This window comes from Schistocerca americana, chromosome X (genome assembly GCF_021461395.2).
Source record: "Schistocerca americana isolate TAMUIC-IGC-003095 chromosome X, iqSchAmer2.1, whole genome shotgun sequence".
Taxonomy (NCBI): Eukaryota; Metazoa; Arthropoda; class Insecta; order Orthoptera; family Acrididae; genus Schistocerca; species Schistocerca americana.
Genome location: NC_060130.1, coordinates 488,659,696 through 488,685,439, shown reverse-complemented (window position 1 = coordinate 488,685,439; position 25,744 = coordinate 488,659,696). Strand labels below are relative to the sequence as shown.

Here is a 25,744-nt window from a genome sequence, read left to right as displayed (position 1 = left end):
GAATCGCGCTGCTTTTCGCTGGATCATGTCTATCTCTTCTATTAATCCAACCTGGTAAGGGTCCCATACTGATGAGCAATACTCAAGAATCGGACGAACAAGCGTTTTGTAAGCTACGTCTTTCGTCGATGAGTCACATTTTCTTAGAATTCTTCCTATGAATCTCAACCTGGCGCCTGCTTTTCCCACTATTTGTTTTATGTGATCATTCCACTTCAGATCGCTCCGGATAGTAACTCCTAAGTATTTTACGGTCGTTACCGCTTCCAATGATTTACCACCTATGGCATAATCGTACTGGAATGGATTTCTGCCCCTATGTATGCGCATTATATTACATTTATCTACGTTTAGGGAAAGCTGCCAGCTGTCGCACCATGCATTAATCCTCTGCAGGTCCTCCTGGAGTACGTACGAGTCTTCTGATGTTGCTACTTTCTTGTAGACAACCGTGTCATCTGCAAATAGCCTCACGGAGCTACCGATGTTGTCAACTAAGTCATTTATGTATATTGTAAACAATAAAGGTCCTATCACGCTTCCCTGCGGTACTCCCGAAATTACCTCTACATCTGCAGATTTTGAACCGTTAAGAATGACATGTTGTGTTCTTTCTTCTAGGAAATCCTGAATCCAATCACAAACCTGGTCCGATATTCCGTAAGCTCGTATTTTTTTCACTAAACGTAAGTGCGGAACCGTATCAAATGCCTTCCTGAAGTCCAGGAATACGGCATCAATCTGCTCGCCAGTGTCTACGGCACTGTGAATTTCTTGGGCAAATAGGGCGAGCTGAGTTTCACATGATCTCTGTTTGCGGAATCCATGTTGGTTATGATGAAGGAGATTTGTATTATCTAAGAACGTCATAATACGAGAACACAAAACATGTTCCATTATTCTACAACAGATTGACGTAAGCGAAATAGGCCTATAATTATTCGCATCTGATTTATGACCCTTCTTGAAAATGGGAACGACCTGCGCTTTCTTCCAGTCGCTAGGTACTTTACGTTCTTCCAGCGATCTACGATAAATTGCTGATAGAAAGGGGGCAAGTTCTTTAGCATAATCACTGTAGAATCTTAAGGGTATCTCGTCTGGTCCGGATGCTTTTCCGCTACTAAGTGATAGCAGTTGTTTTTCAATTCCGATATCGTTTATTTCAATATTTTCCATTTTGGCGTCCGTGCGACGGCTGAAGTCAGGGACCGTGTTACGATTTTCCGCAGTGAAACAGTTTCGGAACACTGAATTCAGTATTTCTGCCTTTCTTCGGTCGTCCTCTGTTTCGGTGCCATCGTGGTCAACGAGTGACTGAATAGGGGATTTAGATCCGCTTACCGATTTTACATATGACCAAAACTTTTTAGGGTTCTTGTTTAGATTGTTTGCCAATGTTTTATGTTCGAATTCGTTGAATGCTTCTCTCATTGCTCTCTTTACGCTCTTTTTCGCTTCGTTCAGCTTTTCCTTATCAGCTATGATTCGACTACTCTTAAACCTATGATGAACCTTTCTTTGTTTCCGTAGTACCTTTCGTACATGATTGTTATACCACGGTGGATCTTTCCCCTCGCTTTGGACCTTAGTCGGTACGAACTTATCTAAGGCGTATTGGACGATGTTTCTGAATTTTTTCCATTTTTGTTCCACATCCTCTTCCTCAGAAATGAACGTTTGATGGTGGTCACTCAAATATTCTGCGATTTGTGCCCTATCACTCTTGTTAATCAAATATATTTTCCTTCCTTTCTTGGCATTTCTTATTACACTTGTAGTCATTGATGCAACCACTGACTTATGATCACTGATACCCTCTTCTACATTCACGGAGTCGAAAAGTTCCGGTCTATTTGTTGCTATGAGGTCTAAAACGTTAGCTTCACGAGTTGGTTCTCTAACTATCTGCTCGAAGTAATTCTCGGACAAGGCAGTCAGGATAATTTCACAAGAGTCTCTGTCCCTGGCTCCAGTTCTGATTGTGTGACTATCCCATTCTATACCTGGTAGATTGAAGTCTCCCCCTATTACAATAGTATGATCACGAAACTTCTTCACGACGTTCTGCAGGTTCTCTCTGAGGCGCTCAACTACTACGGTTGCTGATGCAGGTGGTCTATAGAAGCATCCGACTATCATATCTGACCCACCTTTGATACTTAACTTAACCCAGATTATTTCACATTCGCATTCGCTAATAACTACACTGGATATTATTGAATTCTTTACTGCTATAAATACTCCTCCACCATTGGCGTTTATCCTATCCTTGCGGTATATATTCCATTCTGTGTCTAGGATTTCGTTACTGTTCACTTCCGGTTTTAACCAACTTTCCGTTCCTAATACTATATGCGCACTATTTCCTTCAATAAGAGATACTAATTCAGGAACCTTGCCCTGGATACTCCTGCAGTTTACCAATATTACGTTGACTTTTCCTGTTTTTGGTCTCTGAGGACGGACGTTCTTTATCAACGATGATAATGTCCTCTCTGGTAAGCCGTCAGGTATTTTATCGTTTCGCCCAAGGGGGGGTCCCTCTAACCTAAAAAACCCCCGTGTGCACGCCACACGTACTCTGCTACCCTAGTAGCTGCTTCCGGTGTGTAGTGCACGCCTGACCTGTCTAGGGGGGCCCTACAGTTCTCCACCCAATAACGGAGGTCGATGAATTTGCAACCATTATAGTCGCAGAGTCGTCTGAGCCTCTGGTTTAGACCCTCCACACGGCTCCAAACCAGAGGACCGCGATCGACTCTGGGCACTATGCTGCAGATATTAAGCTCAGCTTGCACTCCGCGTGCGATGCTGGTTGTCTTCACCAAATCAGCCAGCCGCCGGAAGGAACCAAGGATGGCCTCAGAACCCAAGCGGCAGGCGTCATTCGTTCCGACATGTGCTACTATCTGCAGCCGGTCACACCCAGTGCGTTCAATAGCTGCCGGAAGGGCCTCCTCCACATTACGGACGAGACCCCCCGGCAAGCACACCGAGTGCACACTGGCATTCTTCCCCGACCTACCCGCTATTTTCCTGAGGGGCTCCATAACCCGCCTAACGTTGGAGCTCCCTATAACTAATAGGCCCGCCCTCTGTGACTGTCGGGACCTTGCCGGAGAATCGGCCACTGGCCCAACAGGCGAGGCATCCTGTGGTGGCTCGGAAACGATGTCATCACCACTAGGAAGCACCCCGTACCTGTTGAAAAGGGGTAAGGCAGCTGCCACGCGGCCAGATCCCACCTTTGCCTTTCGGCCAGGCACGCGCGAGCCCACCACTGCCCGCCATTCACCCTGGAGTGATGGCTGACCGGTAAGATGCTCACTGCCGGAAGACGCAGCGACATCAGGGGTTCCATGGGATTCCAAGGCCACCGAAGTAGGCATAGGTCTCACAACAGTTGCCCCAACGCCACTACGAGCCGACGCCTGCGCCTCGAGCTCGATGAGCCTAACAGACAAAGCCTCCACGTGCCCCCGAAGAGTGGCCAATTCTCCTTGCGTCCGCTCACAACAACCACAGTCCCTACACATGACTATGTTTACCCTACTCTATACGGTGACAAATTCCCAAGATAATCTTCTGATGAGCTACGCTGATAATCAAGAAACACTCACTGAAATACGAGACGCGAAAACTACGCTAGGTTTTCCCAGAAAAACTATTTAAAAGCTAAGCGCAGCAAATAAGTACAAAAACGCTTTATACAAACAGTACTCGCTGCTGCTGGTGCTCTCGCTCTGGCTGTCACATCGTTTGTGAAATCGTTCTGTTCGTTCTACAGTTTATCATGTACCTTCTTCCTTGAAGCATAAATCTCTATTTCTTCAAAAAATAGCTAAATTTATATCTTTTTCCTTTCCATACTGAGTGATTCAGCTAAGTTGTTCACTCCAAACGGTAGTTGAATGCTGAATCATTCTTAGATGCCACACTCTTTTCCCTTCCAGATGGCGTCGATCCTATCACATGTAGTCAAGGATCATTAGAATCGGTTTTAAATTAAACTATTCTTGACTATTCCGCTTTTGAATGTGGACTCTCTTAGCCGCGTCGAGCTGGAGCAGGTGACTGTATAACACAAACCTCTCCTATAACACAGCAATTGATTTCCTGCTGAAAACAGATAAATCCCAAGTGCTAAATATTGTAATTTCTCTGAAACTACTCGAAGGATTTTGAGCAGTGAAACACCGCTGAATACACCTCCATTACAACTACGGTACTAGCGCCAGAAATACACTCCTGGAAATGGAAAAAAGAACACATTGACACCGGTGTGTCAGACCCACCATACTTGCTCCGGACACTGCGAGAGGGCTGTACAAGCAATGATCACACGCACGGCACAGCGGACACACCAGGAACCGCGGTGTTGGCCGTCGAATGGCGCTAGCTGCGCAGCATTTGTGCACCGCCGCCGTCAGTGTCAGCCAGTTTGCCGTGGCATACGGAGCTCCATCGCAGTCTTTAACACTGGTAGCATGCCGCGACAGCGTGGACGTGAACCGTATGTGCAGTTGACGGACTTTGAGCGAGGGCGTATAGTGGGCATGCGGGAGGCCGGGTGGACGTACCGCCGAATTGCTCAACACGTGGGGCGTGAGGTCTCCACAGTACATCGATGTTATCGCCAGTGGTCGGCGGAAGGTGCACGTGCCCGTCGACCTGGGACCGGACCGCAGCGACGCACGGATGCACGCCAAGACCGTAGGATCCTACGCAGTGCCGTAGGGGACCGCACCGCCACTTCCCAGCAAATTAGGGACACTGTTGCTCCTGGGGTATCGGCGAGGACCATTCGCAACCGTCTCCATGAAGCTGGGCTACGGTTCCGCACACCGTTAGGCCGTCTTCCGCTCACGCCCCAACATCGTGCAGCCCGCCTCCAGTGGTGTCGCGACAGGCGTGAATGGAGGGACGAATGGAGACGTGTCGTCTTCAGCGATGAGAGTCGCTTCTGCCTTGGTGCCAATGATGGTCGTATGCGTGTTTGGCGCCGTGCAGGTGAGCGCCACAATCAGGACTGCATACGACCGAAGCACACAGGGCCAACACCCGGCATCATGGTGTGGGGAGCGATCTCCTACACTGGCCGTACACCACTGGTGATCGTCGAGGGGACACTGAATAGTGCACGGTACATCCAAACCGTCATCGAACCCATCGTTCTACCATTCCTAGACCGGCAAGGGAACTTGCTGTTCCAACAGGACAATGCACGTCCGCATGTATCCCGTGCTACCCAACGTGCTCTAGAAGGTGTAAGTCAACTACCCTGGCCAGCAAGATCTCCGGATCTGTCCCCCATTGAGCATGTTTGGGACTGGATGAAGCGTCGTCTCACGCGGTCTGCACGTCCAGCACGAAGGCTGGTCCAACTGAGGCGCCAGGTGGAAATGGCATGGCAAGCCGTTCCACAGGACTACATCCAGCATCTCTACGATCGTCTCCATGGGAGAATAGCAGCCTGCATTGCTGCGAAAGGTGGATATACACTGTACTAGTGCCGACATTGTGCATGCTCTGTTGCCTGTGTCTATGTGCCTGTGGTTCTGTCAGTGTGATCATGTGATGTATCTGACCCCAGGAATGTGTCAATAAAGTTTCCCCTTCCTGGGACAATGAATTCACGGTGTTCTTATTTCAATTTCCAGGAGTGTATCTATTGATCCACTTGTAAAAGACAAGTTGATACCGATGTGTCTGTAATTAATACAGCTATTGAAAGACACTGTACTTCAATAAATGACGAGTTGCTCGCAATTCACTTGAGTCAAAAGAGATTTACAACGTCTTAAGCTGTTCAGGAAATATTTGAAACGAACGTCTTAATTGAATCACCTTGTATAAGACTTTTAACTATTCTTGAACTGTTAAAGATATGTACCTTTAGGTGTAATTTTATCTTTTTTTAGCATTACGTAGATAGTCACTTGGCAAATTTTATTGATCATATGATGGTTCTTTGTCATCGTTTTTTATTTACTGACAATTTCATGGCAATCACTGGTTTGGTCCATACTGTTCACGGCATAGTAAAATGATTTTGTGATTGCGTCGTAAAAAATAAAAGAATATAATTATCGTTTAAGCTGTGATGTGCTGCCCTCTTCAAGTAAGCGTTGCAGCTAGTGTTACCAGGTCCAAAAATATAAACATCGGTCCCGACTTTATATTTTGCAGAACATTTTTACCTAAAAGCCGAGTCAATAAATTTAATAATTTTAAACAGAAACAGTTACTTAGATGTTGTCAATAGCTTATTAATAATCAGTTACAATCAGTGTTGTGGAAGATAAACATTAAAAGCGATTAAAATAAGAAAACAGTCTGTAAACAGCCTTATAATTTGTCAGTTGTGATAGCAACTAAGTAGTAGATCTTAATTCCTCATTCTTTTGTCTAAGATAGTCTTATGTCAAAATAAACTAAAAGTTCTTCATTAAACAAAATAAACAAATATCTCTTTTTTTGTGACGGAAAACGGAAAGATGTTCAATAATATTGGTAATTCCAATTAGATTATCACCTTCTCCTCGTGATACTTATTCTTCGCACTTACGCCGTTAGTTGGATCGGGGCCTATTGGTGCATTCTCTACTTCATTGCTAAAAAGCGTAACAAGAGCCGGACATTTCCGACTTTTATGTAATTGGCCGGACATGACCGCAAAACGCCCGACATATCCGGTAAAGTCAGACACCTAATAACGCTAGTTTCATCATAAGAAATCTCAAAGGCTGGTTCAAATCAGGCGGCAACAGAAAGGAACGGCAGGAAATGTCACCATCAAATGGAGACGTGGTCACACTATATGGAACGTCAACATATCTTCATTTCGCTTAGACCAGTACTGAACGGTGAAATTCAGGTCATGAGATACCATTCGTTGGACAAAAAGTCGGAATATGGTATATGGATTAAGGAACTAGCAAAGATGAAGTTTATTAATGGCCAAAGCAAACGTCAAGACTGACGCTCTTGTTAAAGTTTGTATGGTAAGCTGCCGAGAAGGGAAACAATAGAAAAAATGTCATTCAAATATTGCAGAACAGCGACATCTATTTGCTAGAGGAGATATACCCATCAAACAATATTTTGAATGCAAGGCGTAGAGCATTTTTACCTTTCCATAACGTTTTTTTTTAAATTACCAAATAACGTTCAAAATAACCGTTCTTCAACTTAAACTGATCTGACTTTTTTATTGTTACAAAGAGATCAGTTAATAAAAATTGCTTCATCAACTTATTTTCTTATTTATAAACAGTGTAGGCTGTTTCTCTGTTCAGGTATCCTCCTTTTCTTGTCGTTAGCATTCATGCCATGTAGTACGTGCTCCGCTGTATTCACGATTTGGGAAATTTCTTTATTTACCTCAGCGGCCGGATGCCCTTACTTTTACCACAATCGTCCTTACCTAAGGGAGGAAAAAACTATACGCCATATCTCTGTGAATTGTTCAAACTTTGTGCCGTATGTGATCGTATTTGAACCGTTTCTGCATTATATTTTTTGAGGCGGAAAGTGGGGACCAGCCTAAACGAATCTGGGAAACCGCCTAAAAACCACCCTCAAGACTGGCCAGTGAACAAGCTACAGTCGTAAATCCGCTGCGCTGATTCGATCCGGGTGGGGCTCACCTTCTTGTCTCCCACGCTAGCGCGCTTCGCGTCACGCTATAGGCTATACGAGAAGCTTTTATCTGTCGAGGTAATGTAAAACATAAAACTTTTTCGCTGTCAGTTATGTGTCCTGTCTTGTAGAGGAACACTATTGGCAGAAATCTGCAAGTCGTCACGATACGAAAATAAAACACTAAAATAAATGCTACGAAGACACAGAAGCATGAAATCCATTACTATAGCATGAGTGAGTGCGTCGAAAATACATTAATTTCCGATGTTGCTCAGACAACGAGAACGTCCCCCTCACCAACGTCAACGTCAAAACTTTCTTCCGGAGAAACTGTGACATTGACATTCCACTGTCGGCCTGTGTGAATACCGCCTTCTGAAATGAATTCTTGAATATTTTGACATTCCGATACGTCGCGTGTGAAATGATTTTAATTCAGAAGTGCATGCGTCGTAATCACGGCATTCACCAAACCATAATTTTGTCGTATTTCGTCTACAGTGAAAATAAAAATTTATTCCATCCAATTCGAGGCTGTACAGAAGGGGCAACGAGATAGACGTGCATCAGTGGCACAGGCACAGAGGGGGCGAAAAACTGACCGAAAAATTACAAGAAGAAGATGGTTCAATAATTAAGAGGAAGAGGTACGTCGGTTCTCTTACACCTACGCTGCCTAGGAGAAGAAACCTTTCCCTTGGCTCGCGGCTATATACGCAGACCAAGAGCGTCCATACGATAGGGCCTGGATCTGGGGGAACGGGGTATTTTTAATGTTTTGGAAGACGAATGGCGACTTATAGCACAAAAAATTTCAAGACCCGTCTCTGTTAAAAACCTGCGTAATACTGGCTTTTAAATCGTTTTCCTGAAGTAAAATCACCTTACTACATATACTTTTTTTTCCTTACCCTGAGAGTTATGGGGGGGCGGTTCTCCCTTGCCTACCGATATGGGTGTCCTTGACGCAGAATGTTGTCACATTACAATTTTTACAGAGTCAGTTGATCCAAGCGGCATCACAAATAAACGACAACCACCGGACAGACGTCAGTCATTATAACGTGGTTAATGTGACAGCAGTGTCCCTGTTTCACACAGCTGCCAGCTACACAACTCGCACGTTTTCAACAATGGAATTCTTGATGCTGTTTTGGTACGGCACTGTAGGGTGCGAGCAGGTATTGAATAGATGTGCTGTCTGACGATATACTTTCCATTTTTGACATTTTCTGTTGGCTGAGGACTGGAATGAGACCCGAAAGTCGAGGAAGCAAGGTGGAGAGAATAATTGTGTAATTTGCTTGTCCCTCCAGCCAGTGCTTTTGCAGCTCCCAAGTTTTGGTTGGTACTATCTGCGTTTACAAATCAATAAGAATTCGATAATAAGCCTTGACAGGCTGATCAATAACGTTAAGTGAGTTGTTGGTCATTGTGGCTATAGACAGTTACACACTAATCATTTAAGTTCAACCTTTCTGCAAACAAACGTATGTTTTGCCATTGGTCATCGCCTACAATGCTCAAGCAAGTGTTGTGTGTTTTAGCGCGAAAGAAATTTGACTGTCTTGTTGACAGAATACGATGCAGCTGCTAAACTTGATATCAATAATATAAGCAATAGTTTGCTTCTCTCAAAGCAAGAAAATGCAAAGTAAAATTACAATAAAAACACTATTTCTGGAAAGATACGAGGGGCGTCCAGCAAGTAATACATCACTTTTTTTCTCTGTCAGTTTCGCTTGAAAAAATGTAGAATTTGCTATAGGACATCGTGGTTTGTTATGAGACATCGTGGAATGTTCCGCTTCAGCCCCTATAGCTTCAAGAACTTGTGACAGATGGTGGCGCTATACATAGCCTTCAAAATGACTTCTGTAACGGAGGTGTGTTCCAAGCACTGAGCTGTAATTGAGTTTCTTTCGGTAGAAAACAAGAACATCGCATATATTCATAACTGCTGGCGTCCGCCCCCGGTAGCTGAGTGGTAACCGGCACGGTAGCTCAGCGTGTTCGGTCAGAGGGCTGCGTGCTCTCTATAATAAAAAAAAAAAAAAAACTGAGCCAAGGCATCAACGATCAACTTGAACGGATGTCTTGTGACGTCCGCCCAGAAGAACGCAACGAACTATATCGAAAAAAAAAAAGGTCAGCGCGACAGAATGTCAAGCCTAAGGGCCCGGGTTCGATTCCCGGCTAGGTGGAGATTTTCTCCGCTCAGGTACTGGGCGTTGTGTTCTCCTAACTATCATCATTTCATCCTCATCAACGTGCAAGTCGCCGAAGTGGCGTCAAATCGAAAGATTTGCACCTGGCGAACGGTCTACCCGACGGGAGGCCCTAGTCACACGACATTTATTTCATAACTGCTGGCAGTGAACAAAAGCACGGTGAGTCGTTACGCGAGGTGCCTGTCAACATGGCAACAACATCGCGCAAGCCTGTGCGATCTCCCGTGTGCCGACCTGCTGCATACGGCTGTGGCTCTTGCTGTATGTTCGTCGCCACAGAAATGCAAACGAACTTCTCCGTGACAACGCAAGACCTCACACAGATCTGCGCACCCCAGAGGAGTTCACAAAACTTCACTGGACTGTTCTTCCTCATCCACCGTACGGCCCTTTCCTTGCACTTTCCAATTTCCATCTGATTGGCCCAATGAAGGATGCACTTCGCAGGAAGCAGAACGTAGATGATGCCTCTGACGTCGACCTGTAGAGGCGTACCATGCGGAGTCCCTCCCACTAAGGTGGCGTAACGCCGTCGCATTGAACGCAGATTATGTTGAAAAATAGAGTTTCGTAGCCAAAAGAGTGGGGAATAACGTAGTGTATTGCAATCCTGAATAAAACCAACCTGCTTTGAAAAAAAGTGTGTTGCGTTACTTATTGAACGCCCCTCTATATTTTCGCAACTCTTAATTATAGCCCATTTTATGTAATTTCTAATTAATAATTTATACACTATTTATAATTTATGAGGTTCAGGTAAAATCTCTTCTTTATTATACGTCATACTAAAACCAAGGTATAGTAGCAGCCAAAGAATAATATATAGGTTGGTTGGTTGGGGGAAGAGACCAAACAGCGAGGTCATCGGTCTCATCGGATTACGAAAGGACAGGGAAGGAAGTCGGCCGGGCCCTTTCACAGGAACCATCCCGGCATTTGCCTGGAGCGATTTAGGGAAATCACGGAAAACCTAAATCAGGATGGCCGGACGCGGGATTGAACCGTCGTCCTCCCGAACGCGCGTCCAGTGTGCTAACCACTGCGCCACCTCGCTCGGTAATATATAGGTCATACGTTACTTTCAGTTTATTTAGGAAGTCTATACAATTAGTAATTTACCAGTAAAACCCAGATTCCTTAACGAATCGAACTCCTATGTATAGAATCGTTTCGAACGTCTGATTACAAATGAGTTAATGTGTTAAATATTTGCTTTAAGCATGTTAGCGAGAAAATTTTAGGAAAGTTCTGAAATTATGCTTAAAGTTGTCAGAAGTCGTTAAGATCTCTCATTATGAAACACTACATGAATATAAACTGGAAAATTTACGCTATATTTTAAGCGGAAGCTGTTTTATCACGCATCTCAATGTTTATGATGCCTTATCGCCTGAACTACCTGTCGTACAAAAATATAATTTTGCAGGTACATTCAGTGGTGTATGTGGATAATGTCTGCAAACTGTGTTGCGAATAGCGTTAGTACTAAAGAAATAATCAATTAAAACTTCACACCTGATGATGCCGTTTTACTGCATGAATAGCGGAAATGTAGTGATGAACTTTTCTCCTTTCATCATTTTGTGGGTGCGCTACAGTCTGGAACCGCGCGACCGCTACGGTCGCAGGTTCGAATCCTGCCTTGGGCATGGATGTGTGTGATGTCCTTAGGTTAGTTAGGTTTAAGTAGTTCTAAGTTCTAGGGGACTGATGACCTCAGAAGTTAAGTCCCATAGTGCTCAGAGCCATTTTTTTGTGGGGTGTGTCTGCGAGGAAAAGTTCAAAAAGATTTGAGGAGCGCCGGAACAAAAATCGATAAATCCGCATTTGCTGTTAATACAGAAAGTAACAAATAGTGATCTCTAAATGGCTCCACAAGCTATAAAAAGAAGAAACACACCATATAACACTTGATGTCGCGTTGTGCTGAAAATTATTTTGTGGCAGCATGTATTATTACTCCCGTATCTCCCCCCTACAGCTCAAACACGCGAATACAGCAAAAGTGGATATACTGGGTTTTGTTCCGGCGCTCCTCATTTTAAATTATATGTAAAGTTTGTTAGAAGTCGCCAATTCTCAATTACTGGTTGAATAAGTCCGGGCATTTACGTGCCTTCAGTTCCCTTGCCTCGAGACATATACACAGTTTCTAACGTGGCTTAGTATGTTAAAACTATTAACATAAGATTATACATTTTAATGAGTATTACAGCATTTTAAATTTTTAAATTCTTTCAGCAACTAGGTGAAATATTGAAAATCAAATTTTTGAACCCCTGGTAGATTTTAGAGGGGCAACCTGCAAATTGGTTGGGTTCCGGTTTCCGGGTTAGTCGTTTCTAAAATGGTTCAAATGGCTCTGAGCACTATGGGACTTAGCATCTATGGTCATCAGTCCCCTAGAACTTAGAACTACTTAAACGTAACTTACCTAAGGACAGCACACAACACCCAGCCATCACGAGGCAGAGAAAATCCCTGACCCCGCCGGGAATCGAACCCGGGAACCCGGGCGTGGGAAGCGAGAACGCTACCGCACGACCACGAGATGCGGGCAGTCGTTTCTAATATGCATATACATTTACTGCAACTTACACTTCATTTGTTGTGTGCAATACTTTTTATGAATACAGTTCATTTAAACAATATTTTACAATAACGTTTCTTTTATTAAACCAACTGACAAGATTTAAAGTCTGCTAAAACAGCGTAACAAACTGCAGGAAGGTAGTGGATAGTGTTACGGTTGGGGAGGGAAAGGGGGGGGGGCGTAGCGCAGCCTTGGCAGTTCTGTCAGGGGGGTAAGATCAGCTGTCAACAGCTCTGTGTATTTCTACGGAGTGCCAACGCGAACCTGCTGTCCGACGACCTCTAGGGCAGTCAGTAGCGTGGTAGTATACACAAGGGTTGCGCAACCTGGAGACACAGCTGGCGCACGTAATGCTGTGTGAGGCAGGCGCCTGCGCCACACAACTCCAATCACGTGTAACCTTGCGCGCGCCAGTGGGAAGGTAGCGCGGCAAGCGGTTAGGGCGTTAGGCAGTTCCACTGCCTGCCGCCGCTCCGGTAAGTCCGCTGGCGCACTATTCGTTACTCGCATCTCTGTCACATCTACGGGAACTGATTGCACCTGGTGAGAGAGCCCACCCGTTCCTCGAAATCAGTTTCGTTTTATATCCTTAATTTCCAGTGCAGTTATGAGGACAATTCAAACAGAAGTTAAGCATATTTTTCATAGATGGCAGCACTGAGCAACACGGCTGGCGCATGCGCAGAAGAATCTTCAGTACTAAGCGGTGGTGAAGACATGTTAGGGGAGACGTAAATGACGGGGTGTATTGTTGGCGCGAATTATGAGCAAACGCACCAGCTAGAAACGTACTCCTCAGCTGAAGTGACACCGGTAATGTGTGTTGAGATGAGAGTGCGTAGGAATAATTATCCGTACACACAACATTGTCTGCAACCTGGGAGATGATGAGTTACCTTTCCTTACTCTGCATGAAGTGCGGGACACTCACACGGCTTCATAAGTACGAGGAGTAGTGCTTAAGTTCCAGTCATCACCTCGAAGAAATGAAGTTACGTAATTTTTTTGTTTGGTTTTTTTGACAGTAGGGTCTGCAGCATGAGCTAAATCGAAACATATGATATTGTATAAGAAGTCAATTCCGGTAACCGCAATGTAATCTTTATTTGCTTGTATTTAGAGGTCTCTGCACAACAAGGCTACCTGTTTCGGTTTACAATGCCATTTTCAAGTGCACGTGCGGACGTTGTGAATAGTGAGTCGTATATACATCTAGAGCGTCATTTTTATAACACATTTTTGCTTAGGTTTAGGAGGATTTGACAATCATATGCGACCCAGAGACCAGCTGTGAGCTGTCTGCTATGAAATAATACTATTATAATCACGTATTCTTTATAATATGTGTAGTCTATGATTTCATATGTTCATCCTTTCTCGTGGTCGAAAATTTCAAGGAAATGTTCTGAGTAGAGCTTGTGTTTCAGGGCAATTTGTTCATTGAGTAAGTCGTATGGGAAAATTTTCGTATGTGTATTACTCAAAATTTTCCAAAATATTCATAGTACGTCATTTAGATACATTGTGTAAATTTTGTAGAGTTTTCAGTGTGTTCCGCTTTGTGGTTTTCATTCTTAAGATGTAGGTAGAAAGTTCCTCGATTGCTTTCGCATGGTGTCATATGTTCTTTGAAGATAATGTTGATGTTTCTTCCTGTTTGCCTGGTGCAGAATTACCTAAAGTTTTCACAAGAAATTTTATAGACTACTGAGTTCGAAAATTCTGAGATTTTGTTCTTTCCTTATCTTATTCGTGTTTTCAGATTACTGATCGTGCGAAACGCTAATTTTACATTTGTCTTATGTAAAAGTTCGTTCATTTTCTTCGTTATGTAACCTAGATATTTCGTTGACACATCTGTTACTTTTGTGATAGTTTTAGGTTCTTTTTTCAGTGTTTTATCCTTATGTATGGTTTGTAATTTTAGGTTTCGTTTGTTGGTTGTACATTCTGAGCAATATATTTCGGAGGAAATTATTTTTCTGTGCGTGCATTCTAGTGTCATAATTTATTTTTGTATTGCGCGTTGGTCGAGTAGCAAATTTACAGTTCTGTTGACCACTGATTTGAAAAATCCATATTTATGTGCATTCAGATGACAAGGATTTTTGTTAATCATGTTATAGTGTTTGCTGATCAGTATATTTCTTATTTTATTTATTTTTAGGTCAAGAAAATAAATGAAGTTGGTTTCAGTTCATGTGGCAAAGTTTATTTTTGGATGTAAGTTGTGAAAATTTGTGGTATATTTCTTGGACATCAGCACTGATACCATTTATTAGCAATAGGATATCCAGTACTTATCTGTAGTAATATACACTGAAGTGGCAAAGAAACTGGTACAGGCATGCATATTAAAATACAGAGATATGTAAACTGGCAGTATATGTCGCTGCAGTCGGCAAAGCCTATATAAGCAACAAGTATCTGGGGCAGTTGTTAGATCGTTTACTGCGGCTACAATTTCAGGTTATCAAGCTTTAAGTGAGTTTGAACGTGGTGTTATAGCAATGTCACACAGCATCTCCGAGGTAGCAATGAAATGGGGATTTTTCCGTAGACCATTTCACGAGTGTACCGTGAATATCAGGAATCCAGTAAAAAATCTAATCTCTGAAATCGCTGCGGCCAGAAAAAGATCCTGCTAGAACGGGGCCAACGACGACTGAAGAAACTCGTTCAACATGACTGAAGCGCAATCCTTCCGCAAATTGCTGCAGATTTCAGTGCTGGACCATCAACAAGAGTCAGCGTGCGAATCATTCGACGAAACATCATCGATATGGGCTTTCGGAGCCAAAGGCCTGCTCGTGTACCCTTGATGTATGCACGAAACAAGGCTTTACACCTTGCCTGGGCCTGTCAACACCGATATTGGACTGTTGATGACTGGAAAGATGTTGCCTGGTCAGACGAGTCTCGTTTCAAATTATATGGACGTGTATGGGGTTGGAGACAACCTCATGAATCCTTGGACCCTGCATGTCAGCAAGGGACTGTTCAGGTTGGTCGAGGCTATGTAATGACGTGGGCTGTGTAATGTTGGAGTGATATGGGACCCTTGATACCTCTAGATACGACTCTGACAAATGACTTATACGTAAGCACCTGTCTGATCACCTGCATCCATTGTACATTCCGACCGACTTGGGAAATTCCAGCAGGACAATGCGACAACTCATACGCCCGTAATTGCTACTTAGTGGCTCCAGGAACACTCTTCTGAGTTTAAACACTTCCGCTGGCCACCAAACTCCCCGGACATGAACATTATTGAGCGTATCTCGGATGCCGTGCCCCCTCATACTCTTATGGATTTACGGACAGCCCTGCAGGATTCATGGTGTCAACTCTGTCCAGCACTACTTGAGAAATCGGTCGAGTCCATGCTATGTCATGTTGCTGCGTCACTTCTGCATGCTCGCGGGGGGCCCTACACGACATTAGGCAGGTGTACCAGTTTTTTTGACCCTTTAGTGTATAATTTTTCCCGGTAAGTGACTGTTGAAACTACAAAATTTTTCTTCTATTGTATTTATAAATATGTCTGCAATCGTTTGTGCTATACTGTTGCCCATTGCAACCCCATCTGTTTGTATATCAAATTTCTTATTAAATTCAAATTAATGTTGAGAGAGAGTAAGTGATAGAAGAAATATGAATTAGTGGGTTGCCAAGATAGATATTTTTCTGTATTGAAGAATGATATTTTTTATTGTATCTGTTTTTTCCGCAACTTGTGTGTTGGTGTATAGACCTGTTATGTCGAATTAGTTCAGTTTCACAGTTTGGGGGATGTCTTTGATGGTATGGACTAAGGTTCTTTAGTTTTTTATGGTGTATTTTTTGTATGTACCAGGTGATTATAATTAAACTGACAGTGTTTCGAGTGCTGCAGCTTGGGCTGTATTTATCACAGGCCTCTGAAACATCATACATATGTTCATTAATTGGTGCCCAAGGAGAGTATACCTAAAAACTATAGTTCCACTGTCTACCACCAGGTGAAAATATGGCACTGTAAGCAGTCAGAATGTGGCATGAATGCAGGAAAAGGCGAGGAACAATCAAGCACATAACGGTGGTTCTGGCACTTTTACCAAGACATGGTCACAAGTTACAAAATACATTCATTATAGTCTCCCAATCAGCAGCATGCTGCATCCGTAATCATAATTTTCGACAGTTGCTCGCACCATATCTAGTGTAATCAGAGCGATTATGTCGTCCTATACTATCCTTCATATCAGAAAGAGTCCAAATACATCCCTGATAGACACGATCGTTGAGAAATCACATGGATTTAGCTTGGGGGATCTTGATCTTGCCTAGAGATGAAGCGGTCATTACCGAAGGTTTCTCGAAGCATATCTTTCATCTGGCAAGCGACATGTGGTGTCGACCTGTCTTGCAAGAAAATAGTTGTGTGGACACAGCCGCGTTCGTGCAAAGCTGGAATCGTGTTTGCACAAGGAAGCCCTCACAACATGTAGATGTTACTGTACACCTAACAGGCCCACGAGGTGTCATCTCCCCAAAAGAAAAACAGACCGACAATGACGGAGTTTGTGAAACGACACCACACAGTCACATAAGGTAAGTGCGATGGACTTTCCTGCGCAACATTTAGCGGAGTAGAACCCCATGTGCGACACTTCTGTACATTTGCGGCACTGTGCAGAGGAAAATGTGCCTCGTCCATCCAAAGAATATTCCCGGACCACATGTCATACATTTCCATTCGGGCCAAAAAACGAAGGGCAAAGTCACGGCGTTGTAGCCTATCTTGGGGCTTCACTTGGCGCACATTATGAATCTTGTAGGTATACCAGTGTAAAATGTGCTACAAAATCTTTCGAACTGTTAACCAGCAGAGAGGCAATTCCCGTGACACAGCTCGAGCACTGGCTGCAAAATTTGAGGCAGGTGGTGCACGGTCGGCTGTATCTGCAGCAACTTCAACAACAACTGCCAGTCTCCCTCTCTCTGCTGCACTAACCGATTCACGTATTTCCTCAGATTTCTTGATCTTATTCTTTATCCAATTTATTGACATGGGGCCTCTTTGCAGCTGTTTCTGCTGGCGATATTCTCGCAATGCAGCAATGCTATTGCCGCCGTTCTGACGAAACAACTTTACCGGCAGTACACGGTATTTCGTTTACTACGGAAAACTTCCACCTTCTGAACCCTTTACCCAACATTCACTTCACACAAGAAGTCTACAAGTGGCAGACAGCATACTGATGTCAAAATAGGAAACATTTCGTATTCTGACTGCTTACAGTGCTATGATTTCACCTGGTGGCAGAAAGTGAAACTATTATTTTTCATCATACTCTACGAGCGCACCGATCTATGAGCATACGTACGATGCTTCAGCTTCCTGCGATGTACACAGCCTACACTGCAGCACTCAGAATATAATTAAAATTCAGCAGTCAGTTTAATTATAAGCACTGAATTATACCCACCCAGTATATAGGCTAGTTAACAATTTATTTACTTTTTTAGTTTTTTGGATTCTGATTGCGATGCACGTGCGTACTCCTCGTACACATTGAAATCTGCTCGCCACAATACCATTGCACGCCACTAGAGGTGCCAAAACGAGATGGCGCACCCATTGATAAGATGGAAATGGGCTGTGTCATTTTGTTTTGGCTTTCCTAGAGGAGTGCAACTGTACTATGGCGGGGTGATTTCAGTATGTACCAGGACTGCAGACACGTACCACAAAAAAATGAATTACGTAACTTAATTTTTTTGAGGTGATAATTAAAACTTTATGACTACCCCTCATATTGGCTTCCAAACCTACTGGGTTTAGGGACTTTCCAATTACGTCAGCTCTTCTTCCATTACCATTGAATAGTAAATAATAATAATAATAATAATAATGCAGCCGGCCGAAGTGGCCGTGCGGTTAAAGGCGCTGCAGTCTGGAACCGCAAGACCGCTACGGTCGCAGGTTCGAATCCTGCCTCGGGCATGGATGTTTGTGATGTCCTTAGGTTAGTTAGGTTTAACTAGTTCTAAGTTCTAGGGGACTAATGACCTCAGCAGTTGAGTCCCATAGTGCTCAGAGCCATTTGAACCATTTTTGAATAATAATGCATTAAAGAAGCGTAATGGAAATATGTTGCCAGGGAAACCTACTCAGAAAGCCTGATGGTTAGGGCCAGTTTCTTACGAAAAACAGGAAGTCCAGGTATGGCACGAACTTCCATTAGTCCTCGAGGTGTTCGAAATTTCTGAGTATCGTGTAACGGTTGTTTCATGTTGTTGCTTCTTTATTGATTTAATCGTCCATTTCATGCCACTGAAGCTAATCCAACTGAAACAACGAAATGAGAAGTCTTGCAAGGAGACAACATTTTCCAGGAAAGTGCTGTTAATGGAGACAGGTGGCGACTAGTGGACTTCTGGCACTGGAGTCAAAAGCCAATCGTTCGGCAGCTCAGGCTTGGTTAACAGGAAGACTTAAAATGTTTAAACAATTTGAGGAGCTGGCATGAGTTTACAGAAACTGGGAAATTGGCCGGCAGCGCCACCGGGTTTTAAGATGCAAGTCATAGGTCTTCTAGGTATTACGTGGTGATTAGAAGTTTTTTCACCTGTACTCCACAGCTTTGATAATAACCATTTTATGCTGGTTGTGTCTCGTAAGACATTAGAAACCTTTCATTTGGTGAACGATATAAGGTATTCGAAACGAGTATTTCGGCAAATGATTGTATGCAAAGTGCATGTATTTTTATTCTATGTTTAATCCTCTCAACTCGTATGAACCGAGGTATTGATGTATTTTTTTTAATGGAACGGTACAATTGCATTAACGTCTGTGGAAAGCTCTTGAAACGTCGAGTACAGTGATACAACACTTGTTGATGTTAGGTGTGAAACGTTTCGTGACTGTATCCGGGAAATGTGCGAAAACTGAAAGGCTGGGTGACCGGAATCGGCCATTACGGTATACACGCCACCAAAGTGCGGCTCTCATGCCAGGCTCCACCGCTGTATCAAACCTTTGAACTCATTATTTTTTCCAAGAAAGCTGTTCACTTAAATATGAGTATGCACACACATTTGAAAAAGTGTTACTGTGCCGCTTCTGAAGTTAGTATATTCTATTTACAACATTCATAGCCGTCCCTGTACCTATGTCACATAAAGCAGGGCCACGAGAAAATACGAGGGGCGTTCAGTAAGTAATGCAACATTTTTTTTCTCGGACAATTTCTGTTGCAAAAATGTGGAATTTGTTGTGGAACATCGAGGGATATTCGCTCTTTAGCCCCTATAGTTTCATGAGATTCCGGTATGTGGCGGCTATATACATAGCCTTCAATAAGGCGTCTGTAACGGACGTACGTTCCAAGCAAAGAGCTATCATTCAGTTATTATTATTATTATTGACGGCCACCATCATATTCAACTAAAAATTAAAAATAAAGTGTCATGTGAATATCGTTAGATTTAACAACAAATGAAAAATAAATACTTGTTTTGTAAATAAAACTGCTTTTTCCTGCTGCTAGTTCCTTTGTTTATCCCAGACGCTTATCGCCTTCTTCTGTTCTAAGGCATCATCAGTGGGATCTATAACGATACAGTTTTGTTAGTTTTAGATTATTAAACAGTTCACTTCGCAATTTTTTTTTTAAAAAGTAATTACTTAGGATTTGCTAATCTGCGTTTCCTCACATCTGGTCTGGAGGTCGCACTACCACTTTTATCACTGCCATATAATCACATCTTTGTGTTCTCGACTTCCACACACTGTTCACCATGATTCTCACTCTTTTTTGTGGTGGACTATTGTTCTTTTGTCACTCGATACAACTATTTCATCGTACACTGTTTTTCACAACGTAAATATTTCGACTCCATTACGTGTTTCTTCTTCTTTGGTATGTTTACCTATTTGTTGCCAACCTAACAAAGTATATATTAGAGACTAACTTCTATTTATGATGTTTATACCGTGTGTGTGCATGAGTGAGAGAGAGAGGGGGATAGAGCCGGCGATTTTTTTTTTTGGGGGGGGGGGGTGTACTAGCTGTTAGCGAGTGGTTGAAATAAAGTTAAATTTACAATTGTAATATAATATTTGCATAACTGAAAATAAATTTAACGAACTGGAAAAATAAAATTGAATTCAGTTATTTAAAACTGTGTCATATGTTTATTGATTTCAAATATTTCCGCAGCCTATATCGTATGGGTGGCTTTCTGTTAACAGATGTCCTGCAAAGCTTGAATGTCACTTTCCTAAGAAGCCAAAGGTCGCTTCGTGACTAAGTAAATAATATTTCGTAGAGCATCAGGAAATTGTTTCCGATTCAGTAATATTAGTACTAATGAACTGTGTTTGTTCCTGTAGAAACTTGAATTCTTTTGATTTTGATATGAACCTCGACCTAGGTAGCTTTGAACTTCATACTATTTTGCCTGCGCAGAGGTTTCTCCTGAAATATCAAGAAACCGGCTGGAGATGGTACAGTGACTGTTAACGGTGTACATGTTGTCGGATTTGCATTTTTTCTGAACGTGGGGCATTTATTACCGGGCAGAGACTATTTTAAGCCTGCGTCGGGGATGAAAGCGAGGCTGTCGTCCCTTATTAAGGCTGTTTAACAAGTTGAGTCGTGCCGAGAACTGATCCGTGTCCGCTGATCAATATTGTAATCCATCGCATAATGCTCTCGCACATATATAGGACCGCGCTGAATCCAGTCGGCGGCGGCATTCGCACGGAAATTCGTTATGAAATTCGGTGGGGTATAGGAGCTAATTAGATTTGTGTCAACCCATGGTAAAATTTTGCAGTAATTTGAGCATCGCTGTTCAGAAGATCACGTAGCTCAGAATCTTCTTATTTTCTTTTTTTACTTTCTCTTTGTCTTTTTCTCGCATCTACGCACGGTCGGAATGGTTAGTATGAACTTGGCATGGTTAATTTAAGGGGTGGCCGGGTGCCCTTCCTGCCGCCCGTTGTCCCCTGGGAGAGAATATGCGTACCATACGTCCAGTATTATCTATATGAAAGAGTGCGAAAATTTTCTGAATACTTGCGAATCGTGTAATTCAGGTGGGACTTGGGTACCAGCCCGTTATTTACCTACTCGAATGTGGGAAACCGCCTAAAAACCACATCCACGCTGGCCGGCACACCGACCCCCGTTGTTAATCCACCGGAAGATTCGATGGGGGGGGGGGGGGGGGGGCGGCGCAACTCGCCATCCCGTAAGCAGCTCTGTAACGCGCACGGCTATGCGGGTGGGTATCGTATAGCTCAGAATGATGATTCGGTGGCACCTGTGGTGGACTGGTTAGATTTGTCTACGAACACTGATGGCAGTCATCACAACGGATTTAGTTTTTTCTGGAAAAGCATGAATGTCAGATGAGAAACTCCTTGAATAAGTAAAGAGCAATACTGACAGGCAGATCGCCAAAGTATGATAGTCGAAAGGGTTGCATCGCGCTGTAAGCTACAAGACATTTTTAAATAAATTGTAGAGAGTATTTAGTAGAAGAGGACATTTGCCTACGAATTGAATACACATAGCCCAGCCGCAAACTGAATCGAAGACCTGGACAGGGTAGCAGCATCGTCGTGTTTACACCCAAGAATCAGGGAGGAAGAGAGGGATGGGGATAATAACAGCGTACTTTTACAAAAAAAATGGTTCAAATGACTCTAAGCACTATGCGACTGAACTTCTGAGGTCATCAGTCGCCTAGAACTTAGACCTACTTAAACCTAACTAACCTAAGGACATCACACACATCCATGCCCGAGGCAGGATTCGAACCTGCGACCGTAGCGGTCGCTCGGCTCCAGACTGTAGCGCCTAGAACCGCACGGCCACTCCGACCGGCGTACTCTTACAAGTGGAGTGCTTCTGCACGGGTGTCCCAACTCCAATACGCATGAATTAAACTCTGACAGGCGCATTTGTTTGACAACACTCCGCACACAAGGTCGCTGTACTGTGCCAACGTTTATTCACAGTTTCCGTATAAAACTAATGTACACTGCTGACCATTAAAACTGCAACCCCACGAAGGTGGAATACAAGAAACGTCAAACCGGCGAGATTTTTTTTTTTAATAGAGGTGGAGCCCCTCCACGCCCACACCGGCATGATGGCCAACACAAAAGGTCTACTGCCATCTCTGCATAAGGGTTAGTATTCACTAAAGTGAGGTGTCGCAGGATGTGGGTACTGCGATGTTTGCGTACGTCTGGTTAGGATTAACCATTAATACGCGCTCATCTGGAGATAGATTGGTCGAAATCTGACGAAGGGTAGCGGTTTGAAGGGCAGAGGAAAAAAAGTGCCAAGGCAAGAGCCAAGGGAAAAAACCCCCTGCGAAAGTTGGGTTGTCTTGCTGCCTGCGATAGGTTGTGCAAGGATAGGCTTTGTTAGTAGTGGGTATCAAAATGGCTCTGAGCACTATGGGACTCCACTGCTGAGGTCATTAGTCCCCTAGAACTTAGAACTAGTTAAACCTAACTAACCTAAGGACATCACAAACATCCATGCCCGAGGCAGGATTCGAACCTGCGACCGTAGCGGTCTTGCGGTTCCAGCGCCTTTAACCGCACGGCCACTTCGACCGGCAGTAGTGGGTATCATGCATGTCGATACCTTGACGTTGTGCGTTTGTGCTGCTCGGCGGCTGGCGCTGGGTGCTGGTACAGAGTCCTCGTTCAGCGTCCTGCAACCTGCAACAGGTTTGTTATCGGTCTTGTGTCCGATAGATCATATACCGGAGGCACAGTGTGAGGGAGTGTTGGCAGATTGTTCGTGCGTCTGTGGGCGAGCTCGTCGGTGTCCCTGCTGTGGCCTGTTGGTCGGCTCTAATAGCAGATGGTAGTTACCAGTCAGTGTTGCTGATATGCAGGGGCTTACCGGCGTTTGTCGCTGTTTGCGTATGTTAGTTTACCATAGGTGGTTATGCCCTAGTTAGCAGTATCTTTGGCCGCTTGTGTTTCCACCTGTGGTTGTGATCGTAGTTTCCCAGAGTGAGGATGAAAGGATTGTTCGAGTGTCTCGAGTTCCTGTATAGTCGTGTGGCGTGTTTCTTGAATACTTCCTTGAGGGTATCAAGGCGGTATTCATGGTGAAGATCCACGGTGCGTGTGTAGCGTGGAGCATTGCTGATGATTCGTAGCACCTTGTTCTGTATGATCTGCAGGCGGCGCAGTCGTGTGGGAGCTGCATATCCTCAGACGGGAGCTGCGTACGTCATCAGAGGTCTAATCAGTGTCATGTATAAGGACCTCGACACCCTCCTATTCAGTGTGCTTGCCCTGTTGAGCATTGGGTAGAGCTGTTTGAGCCTCGCGTGCGCTCGGTTGGCAACGTATTCGATGTGGTCCCCCCATGTAAGTTTCCGGTCCAGCCAGACACCAAGGTATCTGACTTTCTCTCGGAAACGTGAGAAAGTCAGAACCGGCGAGAAATGTGCTATCTACATTTATACTACGCAAGCCACCCAACGGTGTGTGGCGGAGGGCAATCTGCGTGCCACTGTCATTACCTCCCTTTCCTGTTCCAGTCGCGTATAGTTCGCGGGAAGAACGACTGCCGGAAAGCCTACGTGCGCGCTCGAATCTCTCCAAATTTTACATTCGTGATCTACTCGGGAGGTATAAGTAGGGGGAAGCAATATATTCGATACCTCATCCAGAAACTCACCCTCTCGAAACCTGGACAGCAAGCTACACCGCGATGCAGAGCGCCTCTCTTGCAGAGTCTGCCACTTGAGTTTGCTAAACACCTCCGTAACGCTATCACGCTTACCAAATAACCCTGTGACGAAACGAGCCGCTCTTCTTTGGATCTTAGAAGTAACTGCTGCCAATGTTTGTTCCGCTATCATATAATCATACAATAAAGGATCCTTCTTTCTATGTATCGCAATACATTACATTTGTCTATGTTAAGGGTCAGTTGCCACTTCCAGCACCAAGTGCCTATCCGCTGCAGATCTTCCTGCATTTCGCTGCAATTTTCTAATGCTGCAACTTCGCTGTATACTACAGCATCATCCGCGAAAAGCCGCATGGAACTTCCGACACTATCTACTAGGTGATTTATAAATATTGTGAAAAGCAATGGTCCCATAACACTCCTCTGTGGCACGCCAGAGGTTACTTTAACATCTGTAGAAGTCTCTCCATTGAGAACAACATGCGGTGTTCTGTTTGCTAAAAAGTCTTCAATCCAGCCACACAGCTGGTCTGATATTCCGTAGGCTCTTACTTTGTTTATCAGGCGACAGTGCGGAACTGTATCGAACGCCTTCCGGAAGTTTTTGGTTACTAAATTTCAATGAAACTGCCCATAGTAGGTAGGTGTAACGTCATCTACATTCTGTATCGGATTTAGACAGAGGCAGCATCATCGCCTATCGAGACTGTGGTGTCTCATTCCACTAAATTGCTGCCCGCGTCGTGCGAATGTTGAACCGATGGGTTCTGGAAGGCCAGTATCAACGCCATGCAGAATTTCAACGGTTTCACGTGACTAGCGCCAGAGGGATAGACCCACTGAGGTGACAAAAGTCGTGGGAGAGCGATACGCACATATACAGATGGCGATAGTATCGCGTACATAAGGTATAAAAGGGTACTGCATCGGTACAGCTGTCATTTGTACTCATCTGATTCATGTGAAAGGTGTCCGACGTGATTATGGCAGCACGACAGAATTAACAGACTTTGAACGCGGGATGATAGTTGGAGCTAGACGCATGGGTCATTCTATTTCAGAAATTGTTCAATATTCCGATGTCCACAGTGTCAAGCCTGTTCCGTGAATACCAAACGCAGTGGCCGACGGCATTCACTTAACGAGAGAGAGCAGCGGCGTTTGCTTAGAGTTGTCAGTGCTAACAGACAAGATACACTGCATGAAACAACAGCAGAAATGAAGGTGGGGCGTACGACGAAAGTATCCGTTAGGATAGTGCAATAAAATTTGGTTTTAATGGGCTATGGTAGCAGCTAGCACCACGACATCACTTGCACCGCCTCTCCTGGGCTCGTGGCCATATCGGTTGGACTCCAGACAGCTGGAAAACCGTGGCCTAGTCAGATGAGGCCCAATTTCAGTTAGTAAGAGCCGATGGTAGGATTCGAGTTCTTTAGACCACCCGAAGCCATGGATGCAAGTTGTCAACAAGGCACTGTGCAAGCTGTTGGTAGCTCCATAATTGTGTGGGATACGTTTCCGTGGAATGGACTGGGTCCTCT

The 25,744-nt window shown here is 44.1% G+C and overlaps 1 protein-coding gene across 2 annotated transcripts in view; it reads left to right on the top strand.

The window, feature by feature from the left end:
* The window catches only part of LOC124556701 (1-acyl-sn-glycerol-3-phosphate acyltransferase alpha-like), a 713,163-nt gene that overhangs the window by 361,892 nt on the left and 325,527 nt on the right, over positions 1-25,744 (top strand). Inside the window, exon 1 of one of the 2 annotated variants that reach the window (XM_047130677.1) lies at positions 12,897-12,947. The exons of the other annotated variant lie outside the window; for it this stretch is intronic. The gene's annotated coding sequence lies outside the window, so the exon portion shown is untranslated. Of the gene's footprint in view, positions 1-12,896; positions 12,948-25,744 lie in introns of those variants that run through there. 2 annotated transcript variants of the gene reach the window in all.